The sequence below is a fragment of the Myxine glutinosa genome, chromosome 4 (genome assembly GCF_964187855.1).
Source record: "Myxine glutinosa chromosome 4, kmMyxGlut1.1, whole genome shotgun sequence".
Taxonomy (NCBI): domain Eukaryota; kingdom Metazoa; phylum Chordata; class Myxini; order Myxiniformes; family Myxinidae; genus Myxine; species Myxine glutinosa.
The window spans coordinates 195,152,812-195,170,311 of record NC_136264.1 but is presented as its reverse complement, the minus strand read 5'-3'; the positions used below and the strand labels follow the sequence as shown (position 1 = coordinate 195,170,311).

The following is a 17,500-nucleotide window of genomic DNA, read 5'->3' as shown; positions in this document are numbered from 1 at the left end:
AACCTTTGCCGAGTCTGATCCACCTTCTCCATTCAGCATGTCTCCGAGGTAGCAAAATGTGTGTGTGTATATATATATATATATATATACACAGTGAAACCTTGACTTACGAGTTTAATTCGTTCTGTGACCGAGCTCGTAACTCAATTTGTTCGTTTCTCAAATTAAATTTCCCCATTAAAATGCATTGAAATGCTATTAATCCGTTCCAGCCCCCAAAAAACCACACCAATTTTTTTTGTTACGTGTTTTTAAATAAGAAAAATGTACTTTATAAATAACAAATAATGTATAAACAAGCACGACCTCGTATATACTGTACATAATAAGCGGCGTCACGCGCGCTGCTTGTAAACAAGGAGGAAGCGGACAACGTGGTAATTTGTAAGAGTCTTTATTCAAGAGCTCACTGTAACACTGGCGCGCTCTGGTCCGGGCTGCGCGCCCGGTGTATATCCTGAGGCCACGCCTACCCCTCGGCGTGGCCCCCGCCCACTTGGTGCGCGGAATGATGTCACCACGCCAGTGAGCTTCCGTGTCCGCCACAATGTAAAGAAATAAACTGGTTTTATTTAGTGTATTTACCTTGAAGATCAGACGAAGATGCTTACGGAGGTGGAGGAGATGACTTTTGCCTTTCCTCGCTTTCACTTGCAGGGCTTTTCAATAAAATCCTGTCCGAGGTTTGTTTCTTCCTCCCTTTCAAAATGTTTCGATCGTACTGCCTCGTCAAGTCGACAACACGCACACCTCGCTCATGGTTTTCGACGATTGCGTGTTTTATATCCAAGCACATCATCCTCTTCTTCTTCTCAGCACTGCCCTTGGCACTCAATTTCTTAGGACCCATGGTTAAAACTAAGAAATTTTCCAAAATAACCAACATGCGAAAACAAAGCAGCAGCGATATACGGCAGAGATGCTTGCACGGCAAGATAACCACGTGACCGGAACGCTCGTTGGGCCACCTAGTGGCGGGTGGCGTAAGCTCGTAACTCAGATCTCGGCTCGCATCTCAAAGCAAAAAACCGCCCGAGCGACGGCTCGTATCTCGGAAAACTCGTAAGTTGGTGCACTCGTAAGTCAAGGTTTCACTGTATATATATATATATATATATATATATATATATATATATATATATATATATATATATATATATATAGATAGATAGATAGATAGATATAGATATAGATATAGATATATATATATATATATATATATATATATATATATATATATATATATATATATATATATCTGTGCAGCGTCTGTCCTGTCCTGTGTTGTCACTGAACTACTTTCTCAAACTTTTGTGAAATCGTACCAAACTTCTGGAATGCACATCTCTACCGTCGGTATGTCCTAAGGGTATTTTTCTTTTTTTTTGGAATTTTTTTTGGAAAAAAAAGTGTTTTCAACTTCAATTGTTGATAAAATGTGATATCACTTTTTTTACAAATACATTTGTGCAAAATAATTATTTGAATTATGATTGGTTTAAAGTTTAAACCATGACAAAACGGCAACTCGGGTACAGTCATTTATCTATATATCGACACATCTGGGCAGTGTCTGTGTTGTCACTTAATGACTCCCTCAAACTTTTGTTTCCGTGGTTGTGAAGTGTTTTTAATAACGTTGTGGTGGTTTTGAATCACGTGGTGGTGAGGTATTTTGAATTATGTGGTGGTGAGATGTTTTAAAATGACGTGGTGGTGAGGTGTTTTAATATCACATGGTGGTGAGGTGTTTTTAAATCACATGGTGGTGAGGTGTTTTGAATTATGTGGTGGTGAGGTGTTTTGAATTAGTTGGTGATGAGGTGTTTTGAATTATGTGGTGGTGAGGTGTTTTGAATTACTTGGTGGTGAGGTGTTTTTAAATGACGTGGTGAGGTGTTTTTAATTTTGTGGCTGTGAGGTGTTTTTATTACGTGTTTTATGGCTGTGAGGTGTTTTTATTACGTGTTTTATGGCTGTGAGGTGTTTTTAATATTGTGGTGGTGAGGTGTTTTTATTACGTGTTTTATGGCTGTGTGGTGTTTTTATTACGTGTTTTATGGCTGTGAGGTGTTTTTCATTTCGTGGTGGTGAGGTGTTTTTATTACGTGTTTTATGGCTGTGGGGTGTTTTCAATTTCGTGGGGGTGAGGTGTTTTATTACGTGTTTTATGGTGGTGAGGTGTTTTGAATTACTTGGTGGTGAGGTATTTTTAATTACGTGGTGGTGAGGTGTTTTGAATTACTTGGTGGTGAGGTGTTTTGAATTACGTGGTGGTGCGGTGTTTTGAATTACTTGGTGGTGAGGTGTTTTGAATTACGTGGTGGTGAGGTGTAATCGTCCCAAACTTCCAGTCTGCACCTACCCCCTCCACTATGTATGTGCTGAGGGGTTCTTTCTGGAAAAAAAAACATTCAACCTAAATCTTGAACCTAAATTGCCTATAAAAATGTAATATCACAAACACAACAAATACATTTGTGCAAAGTAATTGTTTGTATTATGATTGGTGAAAATCATGACAACACAGCAATTCAGGTTCAGTCATTAGCCTCAGGTAAAATAAGCCCGTTCTTCAGTATCGACGCGTGGTGAGGCAAGCGCAGCGAGCCGATCCAAGCTAGTATATATATGGTATGTATATACATATATACATATATATACATATATATGTATGTATGTATGTATGTATATATGTATATATATGTATATATGTATGTATATATGTATATATATGTATATATGTATGTGTATATATATATATATATATATATGTGTGTGTATATGTGTGTGTATATGTGTATATGTGTGTGTATATGTATGTGTATATGTGTATATGTATATATATATATATGTGTATATGTATATGTATATATGTGTATATGTATATATATATGTGTATATGTATATATATATATGTGTATATGTATATATATATGTATATATGTATATATGTGTATATGTATATATGTATATATGTATATATGTGTATATGTATATATATATGTGTATATGTATATATTGTTACAGATCGCGGACAGATGTTATAGACCGAGCGGTGGTGTAAGACCGCGACCTAACAAAACTCACCCGATTCACCCAGACTTTGGCCGTATCGCACCGTAGCTGCCCAATGAGGGGAAAAGACAAAAACGACGAATGCAAAGAGGAAAACGAAGGCAAAGAAAGGTTTGGAAATACTACTGAATTTATTGACTATTTACACACAAGCAAAAAGAAAGCAGTCACGTTTATTTACAGGCACATGAGACGCAGGTGACACAGTGCAAATACTAGCTTATCTACAGGCTTAACTTATCCCAGGACAGAACAAACAAAAGACACTGACTCACGCGGGGAATTGCAGGAATCGCAGGACGTGGAGGGCTGGAGGGAGAGGGAGGTCCAAAGGGGGGTCATGCAGCACGATCGGCGCGTTTAGCAGCCGCCGTTCATTTTCGGCCCTGCTCCAAACCGCCGCCCAGGCCCCAAGCGGCTGCCGGGTGTCGCTGCTGCTGCCGCCTCCACTTGCCTTGCCAGGCCTTGTCCCACTCGTCTAAACCCTCAACTCTTTCTTGGTCCCTCACTCTTTACCACCACTCTCTTGACGACCAACTCAGACCAACTCAGACCTCTCTCACCAAGACCAACCCTTTGTGACCAACCGACTCAGACCAACTCAGAGTGCATCTCTCACCAACTCCTCGTGACCACTTCCGGTTTGCGCCTTTTATAGCGCCTCCAGCGATTACGCCCCCGGCGTTTTGGACACGCCCATCGGGGTGCTCACCTCGGCCCTGGTTGGTCGCGCGACCCTCGGGCTCCGCCTTGGATGACGACGGGCGGGCACGCCCCTCCTCTTCCTCTGACGAGGTGGAGACACGCCTTTCTTCCCTGACTCGAGCCTCGTGGTCAATGGCGGTTATTGGAGGGGAGGTGATTGGGAATCGAGGGCTCAGCAGTGACGAGAGGGGATGTAATATGGAATGGAGATTTTGGGGATGGGAAGGAAAGGGGGTCTATTCTCTTTCACTGGTGCAATGGAGTATTTCAATTAATGGAAGACACAGCCTTACGCTAATACACATAATAAGGATATAACTGTCAAAAAAGATATATCGTGTCCTGCATGTATGTTTTATGGACTAACTACGGAAACGCCCTTTGACCTTTATACAACCACAAACAGAGGGAGGAGGGGTGATATTTTACAACAACCTTTTACAACAACATTTTACCACAACAACAAAATAAAAAAACATTCTCATATCCACAACATTGCACCCTCCTCCCCTTAGGCACGTCCCGGGCCTATTACTTTTACCTTAGTGTGGCACGTAGGTGTAGTTCCCTCTACTTTTAACCTGACCCTGAGTGCGACAGTTTTAAAACATAAATAAATGTGTCCCGCTGCTCCATTGCACCCTGCCTAACAGACTTACGCCCACAGTTAACCGAATTGCGGAATGGTCTTCAAACTACACACTGACGGTGGGAAGCATTATTTACAATTGACGCTATTTTTATTTACAAAACTAACCCAGGACCTGTAATTGTTCTTTCTGGGGGGGAGACAGTCTGCTCTGCATCGACGCACCATGAACGCACCCAAAAACGCACCAATACACACCCAAGCACCAATCGGTGCAGTCACCATTGTTCAATGAATGTTCAATAAAAATAAATTCAACAACCCCTAACCCTGCAGGTGTCTCTTGCTCTTCGGCTCCCTCTGCTGGTGATTATTATTTGTTCTTCCAGATGTTGTCATTCTTTTGCTTTGCTTACTGGCGGCCTATTTTCAATAAAGTGTGCCCAATGTGTCCTTTTTATTTGCTTTATTTATGGCCCACAGGGCCGACTATGTGTGGTTCACCTGTGGGGCATCGGTGCCCTGTGGCCAAGGTCCGCCAGCAAGATTTCGGGCCCTCATGGCCGGTTCCAGCAGAGGGGCCATGCCCCAACCCATGGGGTCCATAGGTGGTGCTCGGCCACAGACATGTGGTCCATAATGTGGTGCATCGATGCAGACAGCTGGTTCTGGGAATTTCGGGCGCACAATGGCCGACCCACGCACGCTCCCCTCGGCGCCCAACGGCGCACAGGTCATGTGGGAGACAAAAGGGGAAAGACAATTGAGCGAGGGGTAAGGTCACAAGGGTACACATCAATAAGGCAATGCAAGGCGAAATGCGTACGGAGGGCGAAGTGAGAAAGCTCGTCCCTACCGTACGTCACCCCCCTGTCACCTACACTACCCTTGCCCTTACCCCATATGTACAAAAATCTACACATTTACAAATTCGTCACTACTGTCACGTCTTCCCCATATTTCCCCTATACCAAATTCGTCTCCACAATCCCTCTACTTCAAAATTTGCCATCACCAATTCATCATCAATCCTCATAAGGAGGGAGAGATGGAATTACGCACAATGTCACACCCACGTCATGATGCGTCTCACAATCCAAACATTTGCATCATAAAAAATAATCAAAACATGGCATGGTGCGGAGTACCTGTCACCTCAGGTGAGTGGATGCAGATGGTGCGAGGAGGTCCTTCATCCTAACTATTTTCTAAATGACTTTAACACACTTTACACAACCCGGGGTCTTTCCCTGCCAATCCATTGGCCAACTTACACTATGGGTTCTAATAACCAATTCCCATTGACCAACTGTGGTGCTTCTCAATTTGGGGTCTCACTCCCCCGATTCATCTCCCGGTGCCCTCGCACAATTTCTGGGCCGCGACGTGTAACTCTCCCAACAGGTCTACCCACCTGCACACCTCCACCACTGTAGTTGCCACCCGAGCTTACCTAGCTCCTCACCCTAACCTAACTAACTGGGGACAGCCCCTCCCCTGGCTCTGTCACCCCATGGTGCCCTCTGGCACTGGGCTACCCGGGTCCGTCCTCCGGATCCTCGGGCCCCATCCACAACAACTACTACCGGCTCCCAGAGCCCACCTGCGGCCTCACCTGGCCGACATCCTCACAGTGGTGGAGTGCCCAAACCAACTACACACACTAACAGGCTACACGCCCAGCCATTTCCACAACACTAATGCACCCATCCAAAGACCATTCTTTCACCCGCACCACAGATGCCAATATCCAACCACAATTTACCTGTACCCTCTACCTAACACTTACACTACCCGCCCCGGGTATCCATGATGGGGGTCCACTCTTCCCCCATTCACACCTTCGCACCATCCACTCCACTCCACAATTTCCACCATACTCACTCCACGACCATCCATTCCAATACTCCATACCATTTATTCCATACACCTGTCTTTCATTCACCTGTCGTTGCACACCTGTGCCCTCACACCTGGTGCCACCTGCACCCTCCTTTCTTCCTGGACCATTTGGTCAACACAACACGCAATCACCACTGCTCCCTCATACACTGCTCCACACACCTGTTCAGTTGCACACCTGTGCAATCACACCTGTTCCATTCTCACCTGTTCAATCCTCACACACACGGCATCATCTCAGCTAACTACTCCCCTCTGAAACTTGCGCTTCCCAGTCGTCCCTTTAAACTATTGCGCTCCCACGTCATTATAATCCACACTAATCTACCTGCGTCCCCACTACAGGTATCAGTCACTAACTAACCTTAACGTCACCTAATGTCATCTTCTAGGGCCCTATCCATATAACCTAACCCACCCGGGCTAGTTTTCACTGCCATACACCCCATAAGCTATTGCGCATTTGCCCCACCTGTGAGGGATGGTGGATTTGCCATCCCTCCACATCGGGGGTCTCTCACTACCAATTTCGCTCGTCCAAATCCAACAATTCAAAAATTTTTCATTTACTGCCAATCCTACCCATACCATCATCAAATTTTGCTTTTTTTTCTAATTTCGGGGCCAAAACACTATCCTCATCACCCGTCTACTTATTACATCCTCTCGGTGCGCAATTTCCTTCGAAAGCTCGGCTTCGTACAGCCGAGCCATGAACGCGGGTTCTTTTGTGCCAGCGGCTGGATACGTCCCGCATTCGTGGCAGGGATGGGGGCTTACCCGGGCCGAGATCCTACGCACCACCTCGGCGTGGAGCCATCCAATGTCCCGATCTCGACCTGCCGGCACGTCTCAATAGAAAGTGGTCGCCATGACGACCCTTCCTATCGGGCGGCCCGCTCCGTCTCGTGGAGCCCGGACGCGGCCGTTCCACGCGAGGCCCAGCGTGGATCGCGCACGGCGGTCCTTTCGAACCCGCCGTGGCTCGGATCCCCGCTGGTTCTCGCGGCACGCGAAGCTGCCCGACGCGCACCGAGGGCCCGAGTCGGCTATAAGTCGTTCTCACCTCTAGCCTGGTTACCGTCGACGCTTCACCCGGATTCTTACAAGCATACGCTACCCCTTTCTTGCTCATACATGCAGCTGTTCCCATTCTCCTCGTACCTCTCCTTACACACCTCGGTACACTCATTCCGCTCGCCGACTTGGTCACACACCTGACCACCGAACACTTTGGCACACATTCGTTGGTCGCACACCTCACCAACACACCTCTTCGCGCCCCCTCCTCGGTCACTTCCTCTGTGACAATCACAGGTGTGCTCTCATTCGCACACCCAACCACGTGCCTCACTACCCACTCAAATGTGCCTTCCCACACACGCTCTACCATTCCAGGTGTGCATCCTTCCATTCCAGGTGTACATCCTCGCTCACCTGTCACAACCAACTCACGCTCCGTTTCACTCTCACTACTCTCACCTCCACTCTTGACAGCGCACTCACCCTTACTCTCGACGGCACACTCTTTCCTCATGCACCCGTCCGTTACACACCTTTCTCGCGCACACCCTCCCGTTACATCCTCTGTAACACTCACCACAGGCGTACACTTCCTCGTTACATCCTCTGTAACACTCACCACAGGTGTACACTCTCTCGTTACATCCTCTGTAACACTCACCACACCGCGCTTCCATGTACCCCCTCGCACACGCGCTTCGACCAACTCTCTTGACGGCACACTCACTCCTCGGCGTGCACTTTTTCCTCACACACCCCATGGTCGGACATTCTCGCACACCTCTTTTTTCGCACACCTGACCTGTCACACACTTCACCAACGGCCTTTCACGAACACCCGGATCCAAACCAATCCCCAAGCCGACTGAAGCTTTCCTCACATCATATACATTGCCACTCACCTCCGTACTTCGTCTTCGCACCTCCTTTGCCACCTGCAAACTTTTTATTTGGTTAGTGAGCATCACATCATGAGTTGAGCACCGACCTTGCACATATTCCATTACCTCCTCCTGGATTTCTCTCTTAGTTTCTGTCCGTCCCTTCTTAATTTCACTCACCTCTTCTCCCACTTCCTCTAATTTTTGTTTAACCTCTTTTATTTCTCGGTGCGTCTCCTCAAGTTCGTCCTCTAAGGCTACCGTGACCGTCTCTATGTGCATCCTCACCTGCCGGTCCTTTGTCTCCATTATCTCTGTCACCTCCTCCACCCTCATAGTCAGTTCCTCCCGTACCATCTGACATTGCCTCTGTGTCGCTATTAATTCGTTTTTAATTTCTTTTTGTGTCGCCTTTAACCCTCCGAGTACTGCAGTGTTCTTTTGAACCTGCTCCACTAACTTCGTTTGTCCCTCTGTCAGCTGTTCCACCTCCTCCGTCAGATCTTCTATTCCCCTCTGTAACTTTGCCGTATTATTTCTCACCTCTTTCTCTATACGCTTTTCGCCTCGCTTTACCTCCTCGCGTAGCCCCGAGACCTCCTCACCCACACCCCGTCGTATCTCCTCCTTCATCTCCCCCATCTCTTTTGTAGATGCCACCCTCATCTGTCCCAATTCATCCCTCTGAGCATCCAGTTTGGTTTCTACCCCGATTTTTACCTCCTCTATCTGCTCTCCCATTTGTTTAATTTCTCGGGCGGATTGCTCCCCTATCTCCCGCAATTTGTCCTCCATCCTATTTTCTAGCCCCATTAACCCATTTCTCACCTCTTTTATCCCGTTGTCTAACCCCTCACCGGTACCCCTCGCTTCGTCCCTCATTACCCCCATTTGGTTTCCCATTACCCCCATTTGGTTTCCCATTACCCCCATTTGGTTTCCCAAGTCATTCCTCAGGTCTTCACTTGTCTGGACCATGAGCGCCTTTATTTGTTCCATAAATAGGCCCCAATCCATCGGCGGCGCTGCTACGGTCACGGGCGCGGCTAAATTTGGCGCCACAATAATCATGTGCGCGAGGCCGCCATTTTGTGCGTCTGATACTCCCTCAACCGCCTCCTCATTGCTCCCCTCCATTTGATCCTGGGTTACTTCTAACCCCTCTATCTCTCCCACCAGCATCCCGTCGCCTTGAACAGCCATGGCGCAATTTCAAAATTCGGGTTTTACTTTAAAAAAACAAATTTCGGCAGCTCGTAATTTTGACCAAAATTTTTTTTCTAGATGTTTTAAAAATTTGGTTCGGGCCCCGAATTCCACTCCCAGACACCAATTGTTACAGATATAACACAATTGGTATCCCAAAATTTGGGCCTAACAAATTTAGTCCCAGGTCCGAATCCCAACTCCTGACAACCAATTGTTACAGATCGCGGGCAGATGTTATAGACCGAGCGGTGGTGTAAGACCGCGACCTAACAAAACTCACCCGATTCACCCAGACTTTGGCCGTATCGCACCGTAGCTGCCCAATGAGGGGAAAAGACAAAAACGACGAATGCAAAGAGGAAAACGAAGGCAAAGAAAGGTTTGGAAATACTACTGAATTTATTGACTATTTACACACAAGCAAAAAGAAAGCAGTCACGTTTATTTACAGGCACATGAGACGCAGGTGACACAGTGCAAATACTAGCTTATCTACAGGCTTAACTTATCCCAGGACAGAACAAACAAAAGACACTGACTCACGCGGGGAATTGCAGGAATCGCAGGATGTGGAGGGCTGGAGGGAGAGGGAGGTCCAAAGGGGGGTCATGCAGCACGATCGGCGCGTTTAGCAGCCGCCGTTCCTTTTCGGCCCTGCTCCAAACCGCCGCCCAGGCCCCAAGCGGCTGCCGGGTGTCGCTGCTGCTGCCGCCTCCACTTGCCTTGCCAGGCCTTGTCCCACTCGTCTAAACCCTCAACTCTTTCTTGGTCCCTCACTCTTTACCACCACTCTCTTGACGACCAACTCAGACCAACTCAGACCTCTCTCACCAAGACCAACCCTTTGTGACCAACCGACTCAGACCAACTCAGAGTGCATCTCTCACCAACTCCTCGTGACCACTTCCGGTTTGCGCCTTTTATAGCGCCTCCAGCGATTACGCCCCCGGCGTTTTGGACACGCCCATCGGGGTGCTCACCTCGGCCCTGGTTGGTCGCGCGACCCTCGGGCTCCGCCTTGGATGACGACGGGCGGGCACGCCCCTCCTCTTCCTCTGACGAGGTGGAGACACGCCTTTCTTCCCTGACTCGAGCCTCGTGGTCAATGGCGGTTATTGGAGGGGAGGTGATTGGGAATCGAGGGCTCAGCAGTGACGAGAGGGGATGTAATATGGAATGGAGATTTTGGGGATAATAATAATAATAATAATTCATTTATTTTGTATAGCGCTTTTCCAGAAGCCCAAAGGCGCTTTGACAGAGTGGAAAACATAATGCATAACAATACATGAAAACAACAATTGCAAAAAGACAAGAATCAAGAAAACAAACAGCAGCGATATACGGCATATATATAAGACAAGAATCAAAAAGACAAGACAAGAATCAATAGGGAAATATTTAAAGCAAAAGGAGGGAGAAGGAGAAGAGATAGTCAGGGGTTAAATGCTGTGGGTTGAATGTTGAATGCAGCGTTGAACAGGTGGGTCTTTAGTGATGTTTTGAATGTGGTGAGTGAGGAGGAGTCTCTGATGGTGTGAGGTAGTGAGTTCCAGAGGGTGGGAGCAGCGATGGAGAAGGCCCTGTCCCCCCAGGATCTGAATTTGGTCCGGATGGAGGGGGTCAGGAGGTTGGTACCAGCAGAGCGGAGGTTGCGGGTGGGAGTGTGTCTGGAGAGGAGGTCAGCCAGGTAGGATGGGGCCAGGTTATGGAGGGCTTTGTATGTCAAGAGGAGGATTTTGTACTGGATTCTCTGGGGGATGGGGAGCCAGTGAAGCTTGTAAAGGACGGGGGTGATGTGGTCACGGGTCCGGGAATGAGTGAGTAGACGGGCAGCGGAGTTCTGAATGTATTGGAGTTTATTGGTGATTTTTGAGGGTGAACCATAGAGGAGGCTATTGCAGTAGTCCAGACGGGAGGTGATGAAGGCGTGGATGAGGGTTTCTGCAGCCGTGGAGGAGAGGGATGAGCGGAGACGGGCAATGTTTTTCAGGTGAAAGAAGGCTGACTTTGTGATCTGTTTAGTGTATTTGTCGAAGGAAAGGGTTTGGTCAAAGATGACGCCAAGATTCCGGATGTGAGGGGAGGTGGATACTGGGATACCGTCGATGTTGAGGGCAAAGTTATGGGTGGATTTTGTGAGCGTTTTTGGGCCAATGATGATTATTTCAGATTTATCACAGTTAAGCTTGAGGAAGTTGATTTGAAGCCAGGATTTTATTTCAGTGATGCAGTTTGTCAGGATAGAGTGGGTGTCGGTGGAGACGGACTTGGTGGAGATGAAAAGCTGGATGTCATCGGCGAAGCAGTGGAATTGGAGACCATGACGGCGGATTAAGTGACCGAGCGGGGACAGGTAAAGGATGAAGAGGAGGGGGCCAAGAACTGAACCTTGGGGGACACCTTGGGGGAGGGGAGCAGTGGGGGATTTGCAGTTATTGATGGAGATGAACTGGCATCTGTCAGAGAGGTATGATTTAATCCAAGAGAGGGCAGTGCCGGTGACGTTAAAGGTGGATTCAAGTCGGGTGAGGAGGATAGTGTGATCGATGGTGTCAAAGGCAGCGCTGAGGTCGAGGAGGACGAGAATGTTGAGGTTGCCAGCGTCAGAGGAGAGGAGAAGGTCGTTGGTGATTTTGAGGAGAGCAGTTTCAGTACTGTGGTTGGAGCGGAATCCGGATTGGAATGTTTCATACAAGTTATTGGCAGAGAGATGATGTTTGAGTTGAGTGGCTACAGCGCGTTCCAAAACTTTTGACAGAAAGGGTAGGTTGGAGATGGGTCTGAAGTTGTTTAGGGTGTCAGGGTTTAGACCAGGTTTTTTTAGAATGGGGGTAACAGCAGCAATTTTGAGGGAAGGTGGGACGATGCCTGTAGACAGGGAGGAGTTTATTGTTGCAATGATAAGTGGAGAGAGAGCAGGGAGGGAGGCTTTGACAAAGCTGGAGGGGATGGGGTCAAGAGTGCAGGTGGCAGTTTTCATTCCTATGAGGAGTTCAGAGAGGTCAGTAGGAGAGATTGGGGAGAACCGAGACAGGGGATGGCAGGACAAGGGGGGGCAGGTGGTTGGAGGGGGAGCGGGTGCGGCGGTGGTCAAGCTGTTGTAGATGTTGTCAATTTTGCGTTGGAAGAAAGAGAGGAAGGAGATGCAGTTGTCTACTGTGAATGACTGGGTGGTGGTGTTCAGGGGGCGGAGGAGTTTGTTTATTGTCGAGAAGAGTGCTTTTGGGTTTCCGGAGCCAGAGTGGATAATTTGAGAGTAGTAGGCAGAGCGGGCGCGGGAGAGGGCATCTTTGTAGTGTTGTATGTGGTCCTTGTAGGCTTGGGAGTGAACTGTGAGACCCGTTTTATTGCGGAGTCTTTCAAGTTGGCGAGCACGAGTTTTCATCAGGTGGAGTTCAGGGGTAAACCAGGGAGCAGAATGGGTGAAAGAAACTGTTTTGGTTTTTACAGGCGCAAGCTGGTCAAGGCAGGAGGAGAGAGTGTGGTTGTAGTAGTCAGTGAGGTCGGAAGGGGTGTGGAGGTCAATGAAGGGAGAAGTGGACATTTTTTCAGAGAGGGTGGATGAGAATGAGGTAGGTGAAAGAGCGTTTAGCTTACGGAAGTTGATTGTGCGATAATGCCTTGGTGTTGGGGCGGGGATGTTGATGGTCAGAGTGATGGCTAAGTGGTCAGAGAGGGTGAGGTCGGAGCCATAGAGATGGTGCAAATTTAATCCAGTGGAGCAGACAAGGTCCAAAATGTGACCACGGATATGGGTAGGAAAGTCGACATGTTGAGTGAGGTTAAAGCAGGTGAGTAAATCAGTGAAGTCAGTGGTTATTGTGGAGTCAGTGGAGTCCATGTGGATATTGAAATCACCAAGGAGGAGGATTGAGGGGGAGAGGGAACATATCTGGGTCAGAAAGTAGGAGAAGTCAGACAGGAATGATGGGTGTGGTTTGGGAGGGCGGTAGACGACAGCCATGACTGACTGCGTGTGACCAGAGAGTTTTAAAGCCAGGTGTTCAAATGATGGAGCAGATGAGATGGAGATGAGGTTGGTCTTGATGTCTTGACGGTGGATAACGGCAATTCCACCACCTCGGCCCTCCGAGCGTGGTTTATTGACGTAGGAATATCCATTGGGTGTGGTGAGGTTGAGTGTGTAGTAGTCCAGAGGTTGTTGCCAGGTTTCGGTGAGACAGAGAAAGTCCAGTTTGTTATCCAGGATGTATTCGTTCAGGATGAGGCATTTATTGTTGAGGGACCGGGTGTTGAACAGGGTGAGCTTGATGTTGTTTTGAACAGCAGGGATGAATTCAGGTGATTTAGCCAGGGTTCGTAGGCAAGAGGTGCGATCGTGTGGGTTGCTGTGACCAGGTGCGCTGGGACGAAGAGTGAGAGTGCGCTGAGCCGACCAGAGGACGGGGATGGAGTGACCTGATTGCAAATAAACAAACTTGCGACCGGAGCCACGGTGAATGTACCTGGGTCGTCGGAGGAGTCCATTTGATTTGATGGCAGAGATGCATGATGGGGTGGAGCGGGTATTGAGCAGAAGAAGCCTTGCGGCGGAGTACTTCAGAGCCATGCCAGGCAGGAGCGAAGGGACGAGTACGAGGCCAAGGTCGAGGAGGCAAAGCGGCAAACGCAGCGGCAAACGCAGCGGCAAACGACTGCAGCCGCTAATCAAGACCACAGCGGCAAACAAGGCCACAAGGCCACCAAGACCACAAGGCCACCGGCAAACAAGGCCACGGCCACAAACAACGGGAGCGGGCCTTTCGATTCCGTATTCCGTACCATCAAAAGCAGATTCCGTTATCCAGCCGGAGAACACGCGGCACGTGCGGGTGTGAAAAGGCAGGACAGGTGTGAGATGTCAGGTCAGAAAAGTAGAAGCAGACCCTGTACATCCATCCAGTCGGAGAAGCGGCGAATATGCAACGCCATCGTCCTCTCGCAACCGAACCCGGAAGTCTGGGAAGGAAAGGGGGTCTATTCTCTTTCACTGGTGCAATGGAGTATTTCAATTAATGGAAGACACAGCCTTACGCTAATACACATAATAAGGATATAACTGTCAAAAAAGATATATCGTGTCCTGCATGTATGTTTTATGGACTAACTACGGAAACGCCCTTTGACCTTTATACAACCACAAACGGAGGGAGGAGGGGTGATATTTTACAACAACCTTTTACAACAACATTTTACCACAACAACAAAATAAAAAAACATTCTCATATCCACAACAATATGTATATATGTATATATATATATGTATATATATATATATATAATATATTGTTACGGAACCAGAGTACGGCACTCCCCTTAGCAAGGGGGGGGTTAATCCCCTTGTCTTGTTAAGCTGGCCGTCTCCGTTCCTGGAACTATCCCGCTCCCTTGTGGGGTGGGATCGGCCAAGGTGATTGGTCAAGGGATTCCCGGACACCTCCGCCAATCCCTCCACAAAGCAGGTGGATGGCCCCGCTCGAATCCCGGACAAGATGGTAATTGCCGAGCGGTTTAGCAATCCGAGGTTCGAGCCGTAAGCAATAGACTAACCCGATTCATAAGCGGTTCTGCCGAAATCGTGCCACAGATATTCAATAGGGAAAACACGAAGACGATCGGACGAGAATGAAACCAAAGGAATAAGGAGGAACAGATATTTATTAATTATTTACAGCAAACGAAAGTAGAGAAGGAACGAAAGTAATTTACAGTGAAGAGGAAGAAGCAGATACACCGAGCAATTCTTAACTACACAGGCTTAACCTATCCCCAGGACAACACAGACAGAACAAACACGTACACGAATGGGAATTGCAGGCAGGAATGGCTGGAAGAATGAGAGGGGCGGACGGTGTGCGGAGACGGTGCGGTCCACAGAGCGGGCGGCAGAGAGGTCCGGGGATCGCGGCACGCCGTTGGTGTCTCGCGTGCATGCCCTCGCTTAGGTTCAGCGGCGAAAACCCGGTCGTCAGCGCTGGTTCTTCCTCCTCGGTCATTAGCCTCCTTACGCGTCTGTCTCCTCGCCTCTGTGACTCTCGCTTCCTCCAACTCAACTACTCGGTTCGTGCTCCCTCACTCATCTGCGTAAGCAGTCCCTCACTCCTCCTTTTATTGCCCTCCCCAAAATCAAACCGCGGGCTACGAGGGGACGCCTACCGGGTTGCTCACCGTGGTGCTGGTTGGCTGTTAGGGCTGGCTGACTCCACCTCTGATGACGATGAGGTGCCACGCCCATGAACTGGCGGCTCCTCCCCCCTTCTCCGTTCTTGGCCTTGTGCGTAATGGAGTTTTGGCGGTGTGATGCCAACGAAACAGCCCAATGCAACGGCGGTGAACGCTGCCTTACTGGCACTTTAAAGAGACGATTGGGGAAGTTGAAGGGGGCCTATCTTATTTGATTGATGCAACATAGAGTCAACTATTGGAAACGCAGCCTTACCTGGGACACATAATAACGAAATAACTACGAAGAGGGCCTATGATTCGCTACGTGTTGCAATGTGGACTAACTAGGGGACGACCTTTGACCTTTACAATGAATGGAGGTATTTACAAAAAGAATTATTTACAAAGGGGTATATTTACAACACTTTACAAAGTGCAGGGTTCACAAAACACTAAATATATATACACACACACACACACACACACACACACACACACACACACACACACACACACACACACACACACACGACGACAGAAAATGCGTGACAGAAAAATAAATACACAGGGCTTTGATGTATTTGGTTTCCTCTGACATTCGCTCCAGATGTTGATTTGTACCTGTGCTGTTCACAGTGCCATTTTCTGATGGTGTGTGTGGTGTCTCCAACCAGGTGTGTAGACCGGCTCAGCGGCTGCATGCTTCGCGTCGCCAAAAGGCCGAGCAGCGAAGGTTTCACGGGCTCGTGGATGGCTCGAGCGGTGGAGTCGCTGTTCACATTTAATTTTTGGAGCCTGCGGCCCATTTTCTTTCCTACCGTGGAGGGCTCTGGTCTTAACAGATTGAAAACAGTTTTGTAAACGTTAATTTTATTATTTTCATCATGTATTTGCTTATAATCGCACCGACGTGCTTCTCGGTGAAGACCTTTGTACTGTACTTGTGGAAGGTTTCCCATGCCCGTGCTTGCGTGCCATGATTCTCTCCGTGGCCTGAAGTCCCCACCCCTCGACCAGCGGTTGGATTTCTGCTCCAGATACTTCCTCAGTGTTTGTGGTGCAAGCGGATCTGTACATCCAGCACGACGCCTTTTATTATTATTATTATTATTATTATTGTTATTATTATTATTATTATTATTATTATTATTGCCTAACTGGTTTACTTCTTGGGTAATAATGATAAGTCTCCAAAATCCAACTGTTTGTATAAATTATTCTTCAATCTGTATATTTATCATGGCTTGTACTCTATTATAAATAACACGTGCTCTTTTATTATGCTTATGCAATGCATTGCACATTGTAATGATACCAAATAGGTGATATTCAAAAGTTTTGTTTTCCTTGTTAAAACGTATCCGTAGATTAATAAGTGCTTCTGCTCGATTCGGGTTATTTTTTGGGGGGAAGGGTGGCGGGGGAGAGGGAGGAGGATTTGTAGGCCTTGTAGACCGGCACGGTGTCTGAGCTTGCCTGTTGCCAGCACTGGGTTTGTCCCAGAAAAGGCCAATCCATATCTGACATCCATGTAGAAAGTTTTTAAAATGTAAATTTTTTGCAACAGTTTTAAGTGTTTTTAAGGAACCGGTGCTGTTGAAATGCATGCGGGACTGGTGCTGGTGGTGGTTGTGGTATCGAGCACAGCCCTCTATTTGTTGTTCCTGTGATGAGGAAACCGCTCCATCCTTTTGAATGATGGAGCTCCACAATGGCTTCTTCCTTGTTCAGTGGGTTCAACTCTTCCAGATTTGTTTCCAATACCCATGCAAACCAAGTCACAGCTTTAAAATATTACTCGATACATTTTATTAGCAGATGCTGTTATCCATTTGGAACATCCACACCTTCATGTATCAGTTTGATTTTGTTTATGGTTGTTGTTTTATTTTGTTTGTTTTTTTCTGTTCTATGGCAAAATAGCAATAAAATTTTAACTTTTTCG

The 17,500-nt window shown here is 47.6% G+C and overlaps 1 protein-coding gene across 4 annotated transcripts in view; it reads left to right on the top strand.

Annotated features, from left to right (window-relative positions):
* LOC137425601 (ras-related protein O-Krev) overlaps positions 1-17,500 on the top strand; it is a 91,376-nt gene that overhangs the window by 73,872 nt on the left and 4 nt on the right. For all 4 annotated transcript variants that reach the window (XM_078776855.1, XM_068114194.2, XM_068114193.2 and 1 more), the window contains one exon: positions 16,230-17,500. This exon is cut by the window's right edge and continues 4 nt beyond it. The gene's annotated coding sequence lies outside the window, so the exon portion shown is untranslated. The remainder of the gene's footprint in view (positions 1-16,229) is intronic.